Here is a 17,778-nt window from a genome sequence, read left to right on the forward strand (position 1 = left end):
GTTGATAGGCAACCAACCTCCACTGTGGATGACACCAAGGTTGTGGGCCTGTGAGACGGGAAGGATGGTAGTGCCATCCACGGTGACAGGGAAGTCAGGGAGAGGACAGGGTTTGGGAGGAAAGATAAGGAGCTCAGTTTTAGACATGTTGAGTTTTAGGTGGCGGGCAGAAATCCAGGTGGAGACGTCCTGGAAGCAGGAGGAGATACAAGCCTGGAGCGACGGGGAGAGAACGGGAGGAGATGTTGATTTGGGTGTCATCTGCGAAGAGATGGTAGTTGAAGCGTGGTAGCGAATGAGTTCACCAAGGGAGTGAGTATAGATGGAGAACAGAAGAGGGCCAAGAACTGATCCTTGAGGAACCCCTACAGTTAGGGGATGGGAGGGAGAGGAGGAGCCCATGAAGGAGACTGAGAATGAACAGCCAGAAAGCTAAGAGGAGAACCAGGAGAGGACGGAGTCTGTGAGGCCAAGATCAGATAAAGTGTGGAGGAGAAGGGGCTGGTCGACAGTGTCAAAGGCAGCTGAGAGGTCGAGGAGGATTAGGATAGAGTAGGAGCCATTGGATTTGGCAAGAAGGAGGTCATAGGTGACCTTTGAGAGGGCAGTTTCAGTGGAGTGGAGGGGACGGAAGCCAGATTGGAGGAGGTCCAGGAGAGAGTTGGAGTTGAGGAATTCAAGGCAGCAAGTGTAGATGACATTCTAGGAGTTTGGAAAGGAATGGTAGGAGGGAGATAGGATGATAACTGGAAGGGGAAGTGGGGTCAAGAGAGGGTTTTTTTTAGGATAGGGGAGACATGGGCACGTTTGAAGGCAGAGGGGAAGAAGCTGTTGGAGATAGTGGTTAAATGGATTCAAGGAAAAGAAAGACAGTCTATCACACAGACTTGATGGGCAAAGCACAGGGCCAGGGTGAGCAGGAGCTCTGCTTTTGGATAATACCTCTCCAACCAGGGACTTACTACAAGCTCAACTTCCCCCAAATCCAGCAACACCATGGAACTGAGGGAGCAGCTTTATCTGCTCTGTGGCACCAACCCACTAGAGACAGCACCAGCAGCAGCATGTCTCAGTGGAAAGAGCCCGGGCTTGGGAGGCAGAGGTCATAGGTTCTAATCCCAGCTCCTTCACTTGTCTGCTGTGTGACTCTGGGCAAGTCACTTCACTTCTATGTGCCTCAGTTACCTCATCTGTAAAATGGGGATTAAGATTGTGAGCCTCACGTGGGACAACCTGATTACCCTGTATCTACCCCAGCGCTTAGAACAGTGCTCTGCACATAGTAAGCCCTTAACAAATACCAACATTATTATTCTCTGAGCCTCAGTGACCTCATCTGTAAAATGGGGATAAAGACTGTGAGCTCTACCTGGGACAGCCTGATTACCTTGTATCTACCCCAGCACTTAGAAAAGTACTTGGCACATAGTAAGCGCTTAACAAATACCATCATCATCATTATTATTATTAGTGTTCCTCCCTAGACTGTAAGCTCATTATGGGCAGAGAATGTGCCTACCAAATCTGTTATATTGTAGTTTCTCAAGCGTTTAAAACAATGTTCTGTACACAGTAAGTGCTCAATAAATACAATTAAATGATTTATTGATTGATTGATTGCAGAGGGAAGGGGGTGAGGGGCCAAGGTCCCAAACTAGCCCTCAGTAGCCACCAATGGGCCTGGAGAGAGGGGAGGAGGATTGGGCTTGAGGGTGGGGAGGAGGGACTGAGAACCAAGCAGCTGTGACCTCAGCTCAAACTCAATTCAGAAAAAGCCAGAGGTCTTGGACTTTGTCAAGGTGGTTTACATGGAACAGGGTGTATACTGAGTCAGACAGCATAGAGTCTGAGTTAGGGTGGCCTCTGCTGCCCCAGGTTTCCAGGGAAACCTAACAGGGGCATTCCAGAAGACTTTCCCATAATGGCAGATCTCTGGCATATTTTTAACCCTTCTGGAGAACTCCTCCCTCTTGCCCCTGCTCTGCCAGAGACATCAGAGAGGAGCCGGCTGGGCCAGGCTGGGCTTTGTGGATACTACTAATAATAATTATGATATTTGTTAAGCACTTACTATGTGTCAAGCATTGTTTTAAGCGCTGGGGTAAATAGAAAGGTAATCAGGTCAGGTTGCCCCACTTGGGGCTCACAGTCTTCATCCCCATTTTCCAGATGAGGTAACTGAAGCCCAGAGAAGTGAAGTGGCTTGCCCAAGGGCACACAGCAGACAAGTGGCATCTGCCACTTTTCCTCCTGTACAGAACTCCTCCTCCACTCAATCTGTTAAATCACATCTCTCTCCAGTTTCAATGCCCTCTTAAAAAGCCTCCTCCTCTGACCCCGCCTGCCACCTCCATCCAACTCTTAAACACTCGGGTATACATTTAACTGGTCACATTTGTCTTTCACATTTTTATCTATACTCTTTCACTTTTACCTTATCCTATTTTGGAAATTTGTGCCCACATCTCCCCTATTAGTAGCGGGGCCTGGTGTCAAATAAAACTTTCTGGGGGTCTTGGCACCCCAGTCCCACCTCAGCTCTGCCCTCCATCCTCCCCTTCCCCTTCCTCTGTGAGCCTATTCAAGAAGCCAAAATACCCCTGATCAACTACCCTGATTTGCTGCCTCTGATTAATGGTGAAAGTCCTAGGTCTGCTGAGTCTAACTTTGTTCAAGGGAAATCCAACTGAGGGGACCAATTTCCTCTACTATATTAAGCACTGGTTTCAGTGGCCCCTTCAGTGTCTCTCTTTACCACCTGGCACACTATAAACTTCTTTCTTTTTCTTTTTTCTTTCCTTCCCTCCCCTCCCCCACCCCCCAATCTCGCCCATCCTCCCCTGGCCTAGGAATGTCCTCTCTCCCAAACCAAATGAAGAAAACCTCATTTTCTCTACCGGAATTCTCCTGGGAAGTCAGTCCAATCCACTCAAATGGTGCTTTTTGCCCTCATTTCAAAGACCCCATCTCCTACAGCTAGTGCAGTAAAATGAAAATGGTGATCAGACAGTCTCTTTCTCCAGCCATCTCTCCACTCTTGCTCACCCATTGTCCTCATTCATCAAGCTAGGCACTGTCTCCATTTAGTTTTCTTTGTTCATTTTCTTTCTGTTCACATGTCTCAAATTTGCCTTCCTTTTTACTTCTTGTACAAATGCCTATATAAGTATGGCTGTGGATATGGTAAGGGGGCCTGGATGTCAGGGTAGTCTATAAGGGCAGGGCTTGGGTGTGTGGGTGAGGGTTTGGGTGTTTTCATTAATTATCAGTGGTATTTATTGAGTGCTTACTATGTGCAGAGCACCATACTAAGTGGTTGGGAGAGTAGAATGCAACAGAATTACCATACATAACGACCTTACAGTCTAGAGGGAACTGTTCCCCCACCCAGCATGCCCGGCTACCCAGCCAAGTACATTTGGTTTTTACCCAGTGCTTAGCAAAGTCCTTGACTCATAGTAAGCACTTGATAAATACTATTGAATGAATAAATGCAATGGTTACTATTACCGTCATAAGAGCAAGCCATGAGGCAGGATAACTCAAAGCTTCCAAACGGGTGGGTTTCGGCCTTACTCAGCCAAGCCAAAAAAACAGAGACTGTACCTTATGGTCCAAAGTTTACAAAAGTTCCAGCCACACTTGGCCCCCAGCTGTCCTCACAGCCCAAACTGAAAAATCCTAAACCAAATCTTGCCCCTGTGGGAGCAAATTCTCTACCAATGCCCTCTCAGACAAAGAGATAGAATCCCATTGAGCCAAGTCGACTGGTCCCCAGCTGGCCGGAGGGGCCACTGTTACTCAAAAATGCTATGCAAATCTAAAGGCCAGAAAAAGCAGCGGTCACCGGTCAACGAGTCTGAGTCAGGCCAGTTGCATCCACCTTCCTGGTCTGGGGCCGGTGTCAACCCAAAGACAAGATGGCCACCTCTGGGCTAGGGGCCCAGATTAATTGTTGCAACCAAGATTTCAACTGGTTCAAGCCATAGAATTGCTCTCCTTGGAGGTTTAGGGAGTCCAACAAAACCGGACAAATAAAGGCACCATAATTGGTATAGAAAAGAGAGAAAAGTAGATTTGTTATTCATGCGTATGCATCCAAGAACCATAAGTGGGAGGCCCCCGGGGCCCCATGTTTTCCTCTTCGCCCCCCAAGCCCCCGGCTCCCCCTTTCCGCTTAATGAGATGTTCATCCCTTGATCCTATTTATTGCTATTGTTCTTGTCTGTCTGTCTCCTCCGATTAGACTGTAAGCCCATCAAAGGGCAGGGACTGTCTCTATCTGTTACCGATTTGTACATTCCAAGTGCTCAGTACAGTGCTCTGCACATAGTAAGCGCTCAATACATACTATTGAATGAATGAATGAATCCCCATGTAATAGCATATACATATCTGAGACAATCATGATAGGATATCCAGGCCCAAGCCATGGGAGCGCAATTAAAATTAAACACCACAAAGGGCATTTTCAAACTAATCCAGGCACAGAAGAATCCCACATCCCAGGCACCTTGAAGAATCTACATTTATTTGACATAACGTGTTTTGGAGTTGCATCATGTTACATATACACATATGCATATATACACATATTGTTGAGGTTCACTTTCCTTCGACAAGCATGTTGTAGTGCACGTGCCCTGCAGAAACAGCATGGACTAGTGAAAAAAGCAATGGCCTGGGAGTCAGAGGACTGGGGTCTAATCCTGGCTCCTCCACACACCCGTGTGACCTGGGGCAAGTCACTTCAGTTCATCTGTAAAATGGGGATTAAGACCATGAGCAAACATGAGCTAAAGCCGAGATTAGAACCCAGGTCCTTCTGACTCCCAGGCCCATGCTCTCTCCACTAAGCCATGCTGCTCTGTGCACAGTAAGAGCTCAGTAAATACAGCTGACTGACAGTGTTCTAGTTGAAATACTTAGAATAAGTAAGTGCTTAACAAATACCGCAATTATCTTACTATTTTATGCCAACCACTGTACTAAGCATTAGGGTAGATATACTGCACACAGCAAGGGCTCAATAAATACAATTGATTGAATTGAATGAATATAAGATAATCAAAAGTCAGTCAGAGTCCTTGACCCAATTGGGGCTAACAAATCTAAGGAGGGAAAACAGGTATTTAATACCCATTTTAAAGATGAGGAACCTGAAGCACAGAGAAGTTAAGTGACTTGCCTAAGGATATATGACAGGCTTGTGACAGAGCCAGGATTAGAACCTAGGACCTCTGACTTCCAGGTCCATGTTCCTTCCACTAGGCCACTCTTAGAAGCAGCATGACATAGGGGATAGAGCATGGGCCTGGGAATCAGAAGGTCATACACTTGTCTACTGTATGACCTTAGTTGGGCAAGTCACTTCATTTCTCTGGGCCTCACTTACCTCGTTTGTAAAATGGGGATTGAGACTGAAAGCCCCACAAGGGACAGGGACTATATCCAACTCAATTTGCTTGTATCCACCCCAGCGCTTAGTACAGTGCCTGGCACATAGTAAGTGCTTAACCAATATCACCATTATCATAATTATTATCCAGTATACAATGGCACTCAATAAATATTATTGATTAGTTTTTCATACTGATGTTACAATTTGTATTTTTTTGAAAGAAACCCAACTTCTTTCTTGGTTTCCAGATGTTAGCAGGATCCTGGAATGAAATGTATTTCCCATATATTCTTTTAGAAAATATCCTCTCCACTTACCTCAATCTGCATTCCCAAGGGGCTCCAAATGGCACAGGAGACTTGGTTTCCTTCATCCTTTCATCTGCTCCTAGAGGAAAAACAAAATATTCTTCCTGTAATTGAAGGTTTTTTTCTTCCAGCTCTCAGCCAACAGTTCGGTGACCCTTTGAAGACAGATTGCTTGACCCCGGGGCTGGCTGTCTGAACAACCTCCTCCTCTTGTTCATTCAGCTGGCAAGCCTGAGATGCAGGGGGTTAAATGGAGGCCAATTTAAGGTCTAAGGGAAAGGGCAGAAGAGGGAGGGCCTGCCTCCTCCTTCACCCCACAAATCCTGGCGGTGATGGTAGAAAGTCCCGTTCATCTCTGATCTCTTAGTTCCTCCAGCTACCCTTGACTGTGAGAGCATCCGAAAAGGCAGGGGACCAGCAGCAGTAATGCCCAACTCTTCAGTCATCATCATCATCATCATTATCATCACTGGCATTTATTGAGTGCTAATTAGGTGCATAGCCCTGTATTAAGTGCTTGGGAGAGTATAATGCAACAGAGTTGGCAGATTCGTTCCTTACCCACAAAGAGCTTACAGACTAGAGGACCTCAAGAAGAAATCCTCCTGGGCTTGGGGAAAATGAATACCTCTTTCTCCCTGGCAGTGAGGACAAACAGCCCCACTATGGTGATCTAGTGCCTAAGGACTCCCCATCTGAGAAACCTGTACCCTTTAAACCCTTGAAATTCACTCCACCCTTTCCTTCCCAGCATTTATGTATGTATCCACAATTTATTTTACTGTCTGTCTGCCCCTCTGGACTGTAAGCTCCTTGAGGGCAGAGACTGTATCTACCAACTCTGTTGTACTCTTCCAGGCATTCAGTCCAGTGCTCTGAACATAGTTATCGCTCAATAAATTCCATTGATTGATTGATTTCCTCCTACCAATTCCTGATTTGGAAGAATGTACTGTTTTTTAAGCACTTGTTAAGCACTTATTATGTGCCAAGCACTCCTCTCCATCCAAACTCCTACCATGTTAATACAGTCACTCATCCTATCCCGCCTAGATTACTGCATCAGCCTCTGTGCTGACCTCCCAGTCTCCTGCCTCTCCCCCCTCCAGTCCATACTTCACTCTGCTGCCTGGATCATCTTTCTACAGAAATGTTCAGGACACGTCAGCCCCCTCTTCAGAAATCTCCATTGATTGCCTATCCACCTGTTTATTGAACAAAAACTCCTCACCATTGGCTTTAAAGCTCTCCATCACCTTGCTCCTTTCTACCTCACCTCACTTCTCTCTTTCTACAACCCAGCCCGCACAGTTTGCTCCTCGGGTGGTAATCTTCTTACCGTGCCTCCAACTCGCCTGTCTCGCCGCCGACCCCCAGCCCTGGTTTGAAACACCCTCCCTCCTCAAATCCGCCAATTACTCTCCCCCACTTTAAAGCATTACTGAAGGCACATCTCCTCCAAGAAGCCTTCCCAGACTAAGCCCCACTTTTCCTCATCTCCCACTCCCTTCTGTGTCGCCCTGATTTGCTCCCTTTGCTCTTTCCCCCTCTCCCTGCCCCACAACATTTATGTATATATCTATAATTTTATTTATATCGATGCCTGTTTATTTGTATTGATATCTGTCTCTCCCGCTCTAAACTGTGAGCTGGTTGTGGGCGGAGATTGTCACTCTTTATTGCTGGATTATACTTTCCCAAGCACTTAGTACAGTACTCTGCACACAGTAAGCACTTAATAAATATGATTGAATGAATGAATGACTAGGTGCTAGGGTAGATACAAGATTATCAGGTCCCACATGGGGTTCACAGTCTAAATAGGAGGAGGAATGGGTATCGAATCCCCATTTTTCAGATGAGGGAACTGAGGCATAGAGTAGTCAAGTAACTTGCCCAAGGTCACACTGCAGGTATATGGTAGAGCTGGGATTAGAACCCGGCTTCTCCTAGGCCTGTGCTCTTTCTACTAGGCCATGCTGCTTCCCCCCTCTTACTTCTTCAGCCTGGGTACCTACCCTCATTCCCTCTAGACTGTAAGCTCGTTGTGGGCAGGGAATGTGTCTTTTTATTGTTGGACTGTATTTGTTCATTCATTCAATTGTATTTATTGAACGCTTACTGTGTGCAGAGCACTGAATTAAGTGCTTGGGAAAGTACAATACAGCAGTAAAGAGAGACAATTCCTGCCCGCAACCAGCTCACAGTCTAGAAGGGGGGAGACAGATATCAACACAAGTAAACAGATATCAATATAAATAAATAAAATTACAAATATATACATAAGTGCTGTGGGGTGGGAAGAGGGGGGAAGAGCAAAGGGAGCAAGCCAGGGTGAAACAGAAGGGAGTGGGAGATGAGGAAAAGTGGGGCTTAGTCCAGGAAGGCCTCTGGGAGAAGATGTGCCTTCAGTAAGGCTTTGAAGTTGGGGGGAGAGTAATTGTTTACCGAATTTGAGGAGGGAGGGTATTCCAGGCTAGGGTCGGCAGCAAGACAAGAGAGATGGAGTCACAGTGAGAAGGTTAGGACCAGAGGAGCAAAGTGTGTGGGTTGCTTTGTAGGAGAGAAGCAGGTGAGGTTGGAGGGGGCAATGTGACAGAGAGCTTTAAAGGCAATGGTGAGGAGCTTTTGTTTGATAAGGAGGTAGATAGGCAACCACTGGAGATTTTTGAGGAAGGGGGTGAAATGCCCTGAACATTTCTGTAGAAAGATAATCCAGGCAGTGGAGTGAAGTATCGACTGGAGTGGGGAGTGGCAGGAGGTTGGGAAGTCAGAAAAGAGGACTGTCCCAAGCACTTAGTACAGTGCTCTGTACACAGTAAGGGAGCAGTAGATTTGATTGATTGAATGAATGAACCTACATGCTCAGAGGTCTGGTGTATGTGTGGGAGGTGAGGGAGCAGTAAAAGGGAGGAAAAGGAGCGAGGTGAAGAGAAAATTAGACATTTCAGACCAGAAGGGGCCTTCAGTGGTCATCTCGCCCACCTCCTGCCTACAGGCAGAATTTGCATGTATCACGTCACCCAGCAAGGTGTTGAACCTGTTTTTAAAGAGCTCAGGGAAAGGAAGAGCTCACAGGGTCCCTTGCTTGTCCTTTATGTTGCTCACCAACCCTCTCTATTGGGAGACACTTTTGGGGGGTCTAATTTCAATCTTTCCTGCTGCAGCTCAATCCCATTTCTGCTTACCTGGACCTCACCGGGGATGGGAGGTGATCAGCACCTATCAGCATCAGACTTTCATTGTTTCAAACCTCAAGTCCATATGAGGAAACAAATCCACCCCTGGAAATGGCTCCCAGCATCGCTTTGGCTTTCCTGCTAGTCAGCACTCCTCAGGATTTGCCCACCAAAATTAACAGAGCCAACTCCCCCCATCGCCAAGATGGTCTGTTCTGGTGGAGCCAACATCTGACCCAGCCTGATCCGGAGGGCTGTACAGTCTGGCTTTGCACCCAGGCAGTGCTCAGATCAATCAATCAATTAGTGGTATTTATTGGGCAGTTACTGTGTGCAGAGCACTGGACTAAATACTTGAGAGAATACAGTACTGCAGAATTGGAAGACAAGTTCCCTACCCAGAAGGAGCTTACAGTCTAGAAGGGGAGGAAGATATTACTATAAATAAATTACAGATGTATACATAAGTGCTGTGGGGCTGAGAGTGGGGTGAATATCAAGTGCTCAAAGGGTAAAAATCTAAGTGCATAGATGATGCAGAAGGGAGAGTGAGTGAGGAAGAGAGGATTTAAACCGGGAAGGCTTCTTGAAGGAGATGTGACCTCAGACAATATTCTTTGGCTGATCCACCTCCAAGACAACTCTCCCCTGGCCTCCCTCATAATAATAATGATGATGGTATTTAAGCGCTATGTGCCAGGCACTGAAATAAGCAGTGGGATGAATACAAGCAAATCGAGTTGGACACACCCTGTCCCACATGGGGCTCACAGTCTTAATCCCCATTTTCCAGATGAGGTAACTGGGGTACAAAGAAGTGAAGTGACTTGCCCAAAGTCACCCAGCAGACAAGTGGCAGAGCAGGATTAGAACCTAGAACCTTCTGACTCCCAAGCCTGTGGTCTATCCACTAAATCAGGAATACACAAGCAGATCTCACTGACAACCTCATTTACCTTCCCCAAGGCCCAAGCGCCTCACAGACTACCCATTAGGAGGTAAAGTTCAGGGTCCGAGTCTGTCTTTTAAGGTATGTGTGGATGCAGAGGCCAGTTTATGTGGGAGGAACCCAAGCCACCAGATTAGGGATCTGAGAGTTCCCAGAGTCCACAGGAGGTAAGGTGGGAAGGGGAGGTTAAAGAAACAAGTTCGCATCTAAAGAAAATGCTGGGGTCAGCTCAGCAGAAATCCTTGTTCAGGGACTGCTAGGCCTGGCTGCAGAAGCATAATTCCTCTGCTCCCGGGAAGGGCAGGAAAGACTGATGGACTTGCATCTAGTTTGGTGTCTTCCCTTTGGCTCCCTCAGGCTTGCTGACTTGACTCATGGAATTTATTGGTAAGAGGGTGGGTCGTAGGACCTTCGGCCTCCAGGATGTTGTGAAGGGAATATCACAGGGGCTGCCCACAGAGGAGAAAGGAAAGGGGTTGGAGGACCTGTCTGGGAGTGTCTCAGAGATAAAGAAATAATGTTCTCTACAGCATGGCTCAGTGGAAAAAGCACAGCCTTGGGAGTCAGAGGACGTGGGTTCTAGTCGCAGCTTTGCCACTGGTCTGTTGTGGGACCTTGGGCAAGCCACTTAATTCTCTGTGTCTCAGTTACCGCATCTGTAAAAAGGGGATTAAGACTATGAGCCCCATGTGGGACAACCTGATTACTTTATATCTACCCCAGGGCTTAGAACAGTGCTTGGTACACAGTAAGCTCTTAATACCATACTTATTATTATTATTACCTACTCCTGACCACTCCACTGATACTTCATCCTCTCCCTTAACTGTGGGTGGCCCACAAAATGAATTCATTCATTCATTCGTATTTATTCAGTGTTTACTGTATGCAGAGCACTGTACTAAGCACTTGGGAGAGTTCAATATAATAATAAACAGTCCACTCAGTTTGGAACCGCTGGAAAGGGTCCAAAGCCCCATTTCCAACCCTGTCCTCTTACCTGCTTGACAGCTGGTGATCTCCTGATCACCTCTAGATTTTTTTTTCTTTTATATGGTATTTGTTAGACATTTACTATGTGCCAGACGCTGTACTAAGTGGTAGGGTAGATTCAAGATAATTAGATTGAACATAGTCCTTATCCCACATAGGGCTCACAGTCATTTTACAAATTAGGTAACTGAGGCACAGTGACTTGCCCAAGGTCACACAACAGACAATTGGCAGACCTGGGATTAGAATCCAGGTCTTCCTGACTCCCAGGCCTGTGCCCTTTCCACATGGCCACACAGGGGAAACAGCATGACTTTGTGGAGAGAGCACAGGTCTGGGAGTCAGAAGGATCTGGGTTCTAATCCCAGCTCTCCCACTTGTCTACCGTGAGACCTTGGGCAAGTCACTTAACTTCTCGGCACCTTAGTTACCTCATTTGTAAAATGGGGATTAAGACTGTGAGCCTCATGTGGGACAGGGACTGTGTCCAACCTGATTACCTTGTATCTACCCCAGCACTAGGAACAATGCTTGGCACATAGTAAGCACTTCACAAGTATCATAATTATAATTATTATTCTCATTAATTTCCACTACCTCTATCAGCCATATTTAGCACTTACATATTTATTCATGCCCTCTCTCAGCCCTTATGTCTATTTGTATAGTCAATCATTCAGTCAAACTATTTTGATTATCTTATTTGTATATATCTTTATGTCTCCCCATCTACAGAATAAGCTATCTGTGGGCAGGGAATGTCTAGAGTTTCTGTTACATATTCTCATGCTTGGACTACAGTGCATTTTTACCCTAGGAGTGTGATGGTATTTACTGAGCACTTATTGTGTGCAGAACACTGTAATAAGTGCTTGGGAGAATACAGTAGAGTTGTATTGTCATGTTCCCTGCCCACAATGAGATTACAATTTATAGGGGGAGACAAACATTCAAATTAATTATGGATATGTACATCAGTGCTGTGGGGCTGAGGGTGGGATGAATATCAAGTGCTTACAGCAGAAGCAGTGTGGTACAGTAGATATTCATTCATTCTACCGTATTTATAGAGAGCTTACTGTGTGCAGAGCACTGTACTAAGCACTTGGAAAGTACAATTCAGCAACAGAGACAATCTCAACAATGGGCTTACAGTCTAGGATAGAGCATGGGCCTGGGAATCAGAAGGTCAAGGATTCTGATCCCGTCTCTGCCACTTGTCAGCTGTGTGGCCTTGGGCAAGTCACTTCACTACTCTGGACCTCAATTCCCTCATTTGTAAAATAGAGATTAAGAGTGTAAATCCCATGTGGCAGGACAGGGACTGCATCCAACCCGATTAACTTGTATCCACACCAGTTCTTAGTACAGTGCCTGGCACATAGTAAGCACATAGCAAATACCACAATTATTAGTATTATCCAAGTGGATCGGTGACACAGAAAGGAAGAGGAATTGGGGGAAATGAAGACTTTGTCTGAGAAGGCTTTTGGAGGAGATGTGATTTTAATAAGGCTTTGAAAAAGAAGAGAGTGGTGGTTTGTCAGAGATGAAGGGAAAGGGAGCTCCAGGCCAGGGGGTGGTCATGGGCAGGGGGTCACAGGAGAAGATAAAAGAAATTGAGGTAGAGCAAGCTGGCATTAGAGGACTGAAGTGCTTTTCCATGGAAACAACAGTCAGGTTATAACTAATAATAATAATAATAATGTTGGTATTTGTTAAGTGCTTACTATGTGCAGAGCACTGTTCTCAGCGCTGGGGTAGACACAGGGGAATCAGGTTGTCCCACGTGGGGCTCACAGTCTTCATCCCCATTTTACAGATGAGGTAACTGAGGCACCGAGAAGTGAAGTGACTTGCCCACCGTCACACAGCTGACAAGTGGCAGAGCTGGGATTCGAACTCATGACCTCTGACTCCAAAGCTCATGCTCTTTCCACTGAGCCACGCTGCTTCTTATCCCGGCTATAACTATACCTTGTTGATGACTCTCTAGTCTCTGACCATTGCTCACTCTTTTCCTCCTGCACAGAACTCCTCTCCACTCAATCTGTTAAATCACATCTCTCCCCAATTTAAATGCCCTCTTAAAAAGCCACCTTCTCTGACCTCATCTACCTGGTCCTGCCACCTCCATCCAACACTTAAACACTCGGGTGTACATTTAATTGGTCACATTTGTTTTTCACATTTTTATCTATGCTCTTTCACTTTTACCTTACCCTATTTTGGAATTTGTGCCACATCTTCCCCATTAGAGTGGAAGCTCTTCATGAGAAGCAGCGTGGCTCAGTGGAAAGAGCACGGGCTTTGGAGTCAGAGGTCATGGGTTCAAATCCCGGCTCGGCCATTTGTCAGCTGTGTGACTTCGGGCAAGTCACTTAACTTCTCGGTGCCTCAGTTACCTCATCTGTAAAATGGGGATTGAGACTGTGAGCCCACGTGGGACGACCTGATTCCCTTGTGTCTACCCCAGCGCTTAGAACAGTGCTTGGCACATAGTAAGCGCTTAACAAATACCAACATTATTATTATTAAGGGCAGGGAATATGGTTGTTTGTTTCGATTGATTGTTCCCAAGCAATAGAACGGTGCCTTACACAAATTGTTCTCAGTAAGCGGTGCCGATGATGCTGATGTGGGCAGGTGGCGGTTGCCGGATAAGAGGGGAGGCTCAAGGTAAGGAGAATCACATGAAGATAACATTTGGTAATCCGTGGGCTAGCAGACCCCGTGGGCTTGTTTAGCCTCCTGAATGAATGAATCAACAAGGAGCTCGTTCCCTCCATTCCATCATTTCCGACCCTTGCACATCCTCTGTCTCTTGCCTCTGGGTATCCAGGATTCAGACAGCTGCTTTGCATCTGTATCTTCCTGGCAAAGGGGAAATGGCAATTTTTTTTCTTCCGACAGGAGCCATTTGCTTATGTGAAAGTGGGAATCGCAATGTGAATTGCAATAACCTTTCAGAAACCCTTTACCATCACTTTCCCTAAACACGTTCTCCCCCAGCTTCTTGGGACCATTCGGTTCATTGAGCAAGAGATTTCAGCAACCGCCACACAATACCATTCTGAGCTGGCAGCTGAGCAGAAGGAAACAGTCAACGGAGGAGAAGTGACTGGCCACTTCCTAGCTGGAAAAGAGAGCTCTGGACTCACTAGTTTGAGAAGTTTTCTTTTTGCATTCCCAGCTCCTGTTTCCATACAATTGGTAAAAAAAAAAAGAAAAGAAAACTTCAAGAACCTTTTTTTAAAAAGAAGCCAAATACAAACCTATCAAATATACCACACCCATTAGAAAAGGGGATTCAAGACATTAGATGAGGAAAGTCAGATGGACCAAAATGGAGAACTTAACACTGTGACTGCAACCCTGGAGTTTAGAGAGCTGTGGGGCTTAAAAAAGTGGTGTGTGAGAGAAGGGGAGGGGGGTGGGGAGTCAAATCACAATTATACAGCTGATAAAAAAATACATCTGTTCTGTTCTCACATCCACAGTTTGCGGTTGGACAGGTTATTTATTGACAGTTGTGGTTGGGAAAATAAAGAAAGGAAAAACAGTTCTGGGCTTTTAACTCCTTGAAACTGGTAACAATTCAAATCTTCCCAGGGGGTTTCCGCCCAACCCTGGTCATGAAATACCAATTTTACTTCGAAACAGGAGCACTTTCCTCCATTTTTGTCCCTTATAAATTTTGACATGGAGTCATGGCATTCAGACACACCAATCCCTTCTGGTCTGCAAGCTTCTTGTGGGTAGGGATAGTGTTTATGAACTCAACTGAACTGTAGCTCCCGAGTGCTTACTACAGTGCTCTGCACAATAAGTACTCAATAATACAATTGATTGAAATGCTTGACCAATCATTGTAAACCCAAGAGTTTTAAACTCTAGAAACAGATTGTTCTCTGTCCCCACTGGGCTTAGATGTTGGGTGAGGAGGAGGGGGGTGGGGGAGAGACAGAAAATTTCCAGTGGTGTTTTATCCCATTCTCCTTGTATTCCTGCCTCACTAGGGTTGCTGTGAAGACCACGGACCTTCTATTCATTCAAAGGAAGAAACGACCATAGGGGGAAGGTCACGCAGAGCCTAACTGAGCTCTCCCAATATGTGTGGGGTTGGGAAAAGGATATACAAAACTCTGTCTCTGAGGAGTCTCAGTCAGATCGTCATTCATTCATTCAATCAAATCATATTTACTAAGCACTTACTGTGTGCAGAGCACTGTTCTAGGCACGGGAGAGTACAATACAACAATAACAATAGACCAAACTCAAATCTTCTTCCATACCAAAGGGACTACCAGCCTGACAGAGTGGGGAATTTTGGGAGCCTGGGTTGGGCGAGAGGGCAGGGGTGCTTCCTTTGACAAACTGGTATACAAAAGAAGCCGAAGAAGAAACCTGCATCTTGCCCTCACTTCTCCCTTTAGCCTGCAATTCAAGAAGAGCCAAGAGGAAGCAGAAGTTGGCCTACCATAAACTTCCACCCAGACAAACTAGACATTCTCTTCATGCATGCACAGGGGAGACTGTAACCAGAGGAGGGAATGCAAATATTACACGTCTCCCTTCTTCCTCCAAACAGAAATTAACTTTGCCCCATTCTTCCTGTAGAGAAACAGAGGGCCCAGACAAATCCTCCCTCAAATCAGAGACTAGCCAAGGTCAGGCTCATAAGCCTAGGCCTCGCTCCCTTTCAAATGGTCCTGCACAGATCCAAGGGTTGATTCCTGTGACAGAGGTAGTTACCGTCCAAGTACTGCTAACCTGATGTAGAAATTTCCATGTCTTGGGAGCAGAGGGCTTATCTCAGCCTGCAATGCTGCTCCTGAAATTCCCAAATGAGGCAAATTCTCTTCCTGTGTGCTATTAATCAACCAGTAGTATTGACTGAGCACCTATGGGGTAAACAGATCCTGCACATAAAGGACATTCTCATGCACTTTGCAGTGTGCTGTCGCTTGCCTACTTGCTCGTTGCACTCCATGTTCCAACAGGCTCTCGAATGGTGGGGCAACTGGAGGCAGGGAGAGAGTGAGTGGTCTTGGGCAAGCCCTTAGCTCTACAGTCAAGTCTCCTTCACAGGTTCTTGGTCCTAAAGTCTCTGGGCCGAGACCCACCCATTCTCTCCTACGTGAGACTTGGCGGTCATCGCTGTGTACCAAACCCTGTACTGAGCGCTTAGGAAAGCACAAAAGAGGTAAGAGACCCTGCCCTTGAAGAGATCCCAATCTGGCTGACAAGGACACACAGCCATCCCTCCGAATGCCCCTATGTGGTGCCCGATGGGTCTGGTTAGGGAATAAAGACCAGGACAGTAAAAATACTTATGGTATTGGTTAAGAACCTCCTATGTGGCAGGCAAAGTACTAAGCGCTGGGGTGGATATGACCAAATTGGGTGGGACAAAGTCCCTGTCCCACATGAGGCTCACAGTCTCGATCTCCAATTTACAGATGAGGTAACTGAGGCTCAGAGAAGTAAAGTGCCCAAGGTCACACAGCAGACAAATGGTGGATCCTGGATTAGAACCCATGACCTTCAGACTCGCAGGTCCATACTGTATCCACTACACTATGCTGCTTCTCTGGCCTGCCAGGCCAGGCCCCTCCTCACCATGCAGAGCCGACTGCAGCCTACCTGAAGGCCGGATGCCCTCCCTCTAACCTGCAGCAAACATGTCTGTGCCCAGCAGTGCCCTCAGGGTCTGAGAGGGACTCTGTGCATGCACAGTCCAGACTGGAGGGCTGGGCATGTGGGTAGCAGTCAAGGGCGCCAGGGCTTGGGGGAGCTGGCCCTTGCCGGAGATTGGTCTCGAGCCTGGGCTCCGCGGGGAGTGCTGAGGGCAGGAACAAGGCCTGACCATGCGATTCCTGGCTCCTCTTCAGTTGGGCCCGGGCCACTAACAGGACCCCAACCCCCTGGGCTCGCCTTCCTTACTTGCCTACTCCCTGGGTAGCTTGGCACAATCGGGAGCTCTCCCCCACCCTTGACAAGCTCTGTCCCCCCTAACCCCTAGGCCAACAGCCCTCCCCAGGGGAGTGCCCCTTCCCTGCGGCTCTTCTTCCCAGAAAGGGAAAGAAATGAATCTGAAAGAGAACAGGAAACTCCATACCCCAAGAAGGCTCCTCATTGAGTGTGTTACGGGTAAGAGTAAAAATCCCCATGCACAGGAAACGCCAGCCAGCCCTAAGTGGTTCTGTCACCTCAGCAGAGCTGCAGGCAACTGAGACAGCATTCGGGGCTGCGCGGGAACCAGGGGGCATGGGTGAACCTCCTCCTTAAATCCCCGGAGACCCTCTGGACCCAGCCAGGCTGCCAGTAGCCAGCTCCTCTCCCCTCTCTCCAGGGTCCAACTCCAGGCCTGTCTCTCGAAAGCTGTGCCCAAGGGGGTACGCCTGAGCCAGGGCAGATGCCTCCTCCAGTCCACCGGCCCCCTTCCCCCTCCCGGGACCGCAGGGACCCAGCTCATCTTCCGGGTCGCATGGCTTCGACCTGGCCCCTACCCTCTTACCCTCCTCCTTTACCTCCCCTTCATTATCTCAGCCATCACCCCGTTTCTCCACTCCTTCCTCCCCTAATTCCAAGAGGAAGAAAGGCCTCAGCTTACAGGTGCATGGGTCCATAACAGCAGGCGACAGGGAAGCCCGGAGCAGCGGGAAAGGTGAGCAACTGGCCTGTTGCTAATCCTGCACCCTCGACTTCCTCGTCTTCAATTTGTAAGAGGGAAACAACTCAGTCTGTGAGCGCATGCACACACACACACACACACACACACACTCGCGCACACACACACACACGCCTGTCCGCCCACATGCCTGCCTGCCTCCGTGGAGCTCTGTCATGAACTGGGTGATTCTGATCCAGGTGGCTATTACCAGGATCCCTGACCCTTTTTCTCCCCCACCCCCAGACTTTCCCTGACCATTCCCCCAACCATTT

General features: G+C 47.3%; 1 protein-coding gene across 4 annotated transcripts in view; it reads right to left on the reverse strand.

Moving 5' to 3' along the window:
* Nucleotides 1-17,531, reverse strand: part of PIK3CD (phosphatidylinositol-4,5-bisphosphate 3-kinase catalytic subunit delta) — a 55,704-nt gene extending 38,173 nt beyond the window's left edge. For all 4 annotated transcript variants that reach the window (XM_029065769.2, XM_029065768.2, XM_029065762.2 and 1 more), the window contains exons 1-2: nt 17,447-17,531; nt 5,719-5,788 (exon numbers count right to left, since the gene is read on the reverse strand). The gene's annotated coding sequence lies outside the window, so the exon portion shown is untranslated. The remainder of the gene's footprint in view (nt 1-5,718; nt 5,789-17,446) is intronic.
* Nucleotides 17,532-17,778: the final 247 nt, after the last annotated feature.

Source organism: Ornithorhynchus anatinus, chromosome 5 (assembly GCF_004115215.2).
Source record: "Ornithorhynchus anatinus isolate Pmale09 chromosome 5, mOrnAna1.pri.v4, whole genome shotgun sequence".
NCBI classification, from domain to species: Eukaryota; Metazoa; Chordata; class Mammalia; order Monotremata; family Ornithorhynchidae; genus Ornithorhynchus; species Ornithorhynchus anatinus.